The 4,603-nt window shown below is 43.7% G+C and overlaps 1 long non-coding RNA gene across 1 annotated transcript in view; it reads right to left on the bottom strand.

The window, feature by feature from the left end:
* Positions 1-4,398, bottom strand: part of LOC123983328 — a 15,469-nt gene extending 11,071 nt beyond the window's left edge. Inside the window, exon 1 of the long non-coding RNA XR_006828169.1 lies at positions 4,184-4,398. This is a non-coding gene — a long non-coding RNA (uncharacterized LOC123983328). The remainder of the gene's footprint in view (positions 1-4,183) is intronic.
* Between the last annotated feature and the right edge of the window lie 205 nt (positions 4,399-4,603).

The raw sequence follows: 4,603 nt of genomic DNA on the forward strand, positions 1-4,603 counted from the left end.
TGAATGTCTCAACAGAAATCGAGACTCATCAGACCAGGTAACATTTTTCCAGTCTTCAACCGTCCAATTTTGGTGAGCTCTTGCAAATTGTAGCCTCTTTTTCCTATTTGTAGTGGAGATGAGTGGTACCCAGTGGGGTCTTCTGCTGTTGTAGCCCATCCGCCTCAAGGTTGTGCGTGTTGTGGCTTCACAAATGCTTTGCCGCATACCTCGGTTGTAACGAGTGGTTATTTCAGTCAAAGTTGCTCTTCTATCAGCTTGAATCAGTCGGCCCATTCTCCTCTGACCTCTAGCATCAACAAGGCATTTTCGCCCACAGGACTGCCGCATACTGGATGTTTTTCCCTTTTCACACCATTCTTTGTAAACCCTAGAAATGGTTGTGCATGAAAATCCCAGTAACTGAGCAGATTGTGAAATACTCAAAATTGCTTAAATCACCTTTCTTTCCCATTGTGACATTGAGTTTGGAGTTCAGGAGATTGTCTTGACCAGGACCACACCCCTAAATGCATTGAAGCAACTGCCATGTGATTGGTTGATTAGATAATTGCATTAATGAGAAATTGAACAGGTGTTCCTAATAATCCTTTAGGTGAGTGTAGGCAGGGGCAGTTCCATGTATGCACTGATGGGTGAGGAATTTCAACAGTTTAAATCCATAATTCAGGCAATATTTAAGGATAACATAATGGACTTAGATCTACCTCCAATGATAACAGACTTTCTTAAACTCTCGCCTCCAAAACCGTTATCTCATACAATATAAAACTCTCCATAGAACACACTATACTGGACAAAGGACGTTCAGAATGGGTCTTATGCAGTCAAACATCTGCCGGAACTGCTCATGTAACATATCTGAGTTACATGCTATGTGGCAATGTGCACTTGTTCAAAAGTTCTGGCAGAAGATACGTGAAGACCTATCAATATAGCTAAGTTACCCCGTCCCAGTTTCCCCCTCACTCTGCGTGCTGGGGGACCTAAGTGACATTAGTATAGAGGTTGACAAATCATACATGCTTCTCACTGCCTTATGCATCGCCATGAAAACTATCCTCATGAACTGGAAGGCCAAAAAGACTATAAGTATTGCCCAATATAGGAATCTCCTTATAGATCACATTAGCATGGAGAGAATGTGTGCTATAAAAAAAAACAAAACACAATTCCAATCTCTCTGGTCCCCCTTAATCAACTTTATCACTTAGTGGGGGTGGGTGTTTACGGCCTTGCTGCTCAGGCTCCCGTGCGGCCGGTAGGTGTGTCTGGGGGTGGGTCGATTCTTGGATGAATCGTGGTGCGGGCGTGGGGGATTCTAACTTGACTGACGGGTGTCGGGGTATCGATTTTTTTTTATTTTGATTGGCGGCGTGGTGTTGGTGGGGGAGGGATGTTTGCGATGGGTTTCTGTCCGGTGGTGAACGTGTGGTGTGGGTCACAGTGTATCCATAGGTAGGGGTCTGTGGTCTCCCTGGCTGCGGGGGGGTGGGGGCGGTTGGTGCCGGCTGGCATCTCTCCTTTGTTTGTTTTTCTCTTTCTCCGGCCCAGGCCCCCCTCCCCGTTCTATTGCAGGTTTTGTTGCTTTCTGCAATTGGTGTTTCCCTCTGCTATTCCCTGTTGTCCCCACCCTCCATCCCCCTTCTCTTGCAGGTGTTGTCCTCTCTATGCTGTCTGTTTGTGCGATGTTTGTGCCCCCCCCCATCCCCATGTCTGCCCCTCCTGTCCGGCCTGGTGACAAATCAATACATAATTAAAGAAATAATAAAACAAACAAAGTAGTATATTAATACTCTCTTGTTAAAGTAAAATCTGTCTGGCACAATATGGTATCCAGCTCATCATACTCTATACCAGGCTGCTGGGCAGGACAGGTTTAAAAAAAAACAATACTGGTTAATAACAGTGGGCAAAGTAATAAAATTGGCAACATAACTGTATCTGACAGAACAGTTGTAAGCTAGCTTACTTCTGTCTTCCATCAGGCTTGCTTTCCGACGGACAGTTCGTTCGGCAGTCTTTTACCGTCCTCACGTATTCAGCTGTCAGACTCTGCAGTGTAGTGGACTTGCAAAAAAGTTGGTTAGGCACAGCCTGTTGTAAAGTTGCAAAGCCTAATGCTAGACAGGAGTGGACTCTGTAGAGGCCTAAATGCTGTCTTAGCAATGACTGACCCCCCCCCCCAAATATTTTCTCATAGGATCTGCACAAGTCACCTAGGTGACACATTTTGGTTTCAAAACTGCTAATTTCACGGAAAAGGTAAGGAGTTTGCATGCCTGCACACCATGCAGAGATCACGCTTGGACAACAACTGAGAGGATTCCAGCTTTAGTCCTGGTGACAGCACTTAGATCAGTAAGATTTTATGTTTAACATCTTCCTGCCTGTGTCGTTCTTTAATTAACATGCAAGGTGTTGTCTCTGTGGGTTTAAATATTATATCCTAAATTTAAATTCATGAGGGAGGTTTGAATCTGTCCATGGGTCTTTCTGTCTGGAGTTTGCATGTTCTTCCTGTGTTTGTGTGTTTCAGAGTATAATGTGTTATTTCTAAATGTGTACAGAGTTTACAAGATGTGTATCCAACAAAAGGTTCTAATTAGGGCTGGCCGATAAAAAAAAAATGTTAATTTTTGCAATAAAACTTTCCTCAATAACAATATAACAAATGTTCAATAGTGGTGATGGTGGTGCAATGGATAAGACGCCTGCCTTTGGTGTGAGAGACCCAGATCCCCCGCTATGACACATCTACCATGTGTCACTTAACCTCTAGTTGATCCAGAGGTGTGCGACCTCTGACATAATTAGCAATTGTAAGTAGCTTTGGATAAAAGCATCAGCCAAATTAATAAATATCGTCAATAAATATTTAATTTATTAGAATCACAAACTAATTAGCACTTAATTTTTCTATTAAGTTGTTTATTTTGTTGAGGAAAAGGGACTAAGAAAAAAAGAGTTACTAATCATATTTATTTAAATATAATTGTTTTGAATGTTCTTCCTCAGATTTGTGAAGTGATCCACTGTTCGGCATCAAGCAGTCTGACCATAAATAGTTAACCATCTGGCCCTTCTATTTTCATTCAGGGACAAAAATCAGCCTTTAAACTTGAGGTCATCATTTGGCTGGCCCAGAAATTCTGCCAGGGACATCGAACTATTGAAGGGGCAGTTGATCTCAAGGAGTTGTGTTGAATCAAGGATCCTATCTGGGCTGGCTCCCAAAGAAGGATGGTCAGTGTGTACAACCAGGCCTCTCTTCTCCACAGTATGCCATCTGCACTCCATGAGTGTGATGACATTGATCTTATTTTCTTTGCCATGCTGCGTTGCTGTATTGCCGGTGAAGGTTGGGTACAGCTGCTCAGACATTTTATGGGCTCTGTGGTGCATCGTTTTGGCAGTTGTTTTGCTGTCCTGTCTGTTAGATGCAGCTTTCTAGCATGTCGTAACTGTGAAGCACTTTGCATCCTAGTTTCTTCCATCAGTGTAGCTGCTTGTGCAGGGGAAACTTTGATGTAGGCCTAAAAACTTTGTACACTTCAGACAGGTTAGTGCTGTGCTGTGTTCAGTATGACAGAGTGAATTACTGTGGGCTGGCTCATGTTTGTTGGGGCATGCCATACTGCTGTTTACATTTGCTCTGTAACTTTACTGAAGAAGACCATTTATCTGGAGCTGAAACAGTGGGGCCATCACTGATGAATTGCTGTGGGTTCTGAACTCTCTGTGGTTCTTAAAACGTCAGGGGGAGGTCGTTGATTTGGCCTGAGTTTACAAGTAGGAACTCCAACCTTGAGTGGCTTTCCATTGTACATTTATTTTGTAGGTTGGAATTTTTTTTTTGTGCCGACTTGTCTGCAACGCAAGTATTAAGACGCTTAGTCAGCAGAGCCATTTTTAGATATTTTTTTTAGTTAAGTGGAAACAGAGTGCAAACTGAGTGGAAACTGAGTAGAAACCTCCCAAAGAAAATCACAGATGGACTGTGTGGGCCGATGAATATTTCCGGTCTGGAAAGCTCAGGACTTTATTTACCATGTTTTGATACACACTGGGTCACTGGCACTAGAGAGTCTAGAGGTTAAACACTTCACTCTACACTGAGGGTTTCGCAACAGATGTAGTGTCCCGAGTCCAGAGGAGATGAGGCAGGCTGGAGTGAACTGACCTGTGTGGGAGGTGGGTGTTAGCGGGGTGGGAGGGGCTCCGTCCTGGGTTCCTCGTGGTCGTCCCGATGCAGCAGGTATTCCTCTGGCCCCTGGGTTCCTGCCGTGCCTCAGTCTGTCTTCCCGGTCCCGGCGTTCCCTCTCTGCTTCCTCTGCTGCACGGTTAGCTCCCTGTGTATAACATTAACAAACAATGAACAAAGGACCGCAGAGAAAGCCAGAGGATCATAAAGGTAAGTAGGGAGTCATATTCTGGGCAACATCTATATTCACATTTCATGGTAATCCATCCCATAGTTGAGATATTTCAGTAAAAGCCAAAACTGTCAACCTGCTGGTGCTGCTAGAGGAAAGGCAAGGGGATTAACTGAAAAATTTAATCATGAATTCTAAAGAAGTGTATTGCGTACTTTTAATTTAAA

Source organism: Micropterus dolomieu, linkage group LG14 (genome assembly GCF_021292245.1).
Source record: "Micropterus dolomieu isolate WLL.071019.BEF.003 ecotype Adirondacks linkage group LG14, ASM2129224v1, whole genome shotgun sequence".
NCBI classification, from domain to species: Eukaryota; Metazoa; Chordata; class Actinopteri; order Centrarchiformes; family Centrarchidae; genus Micropterus; species Micropterus dolomieu.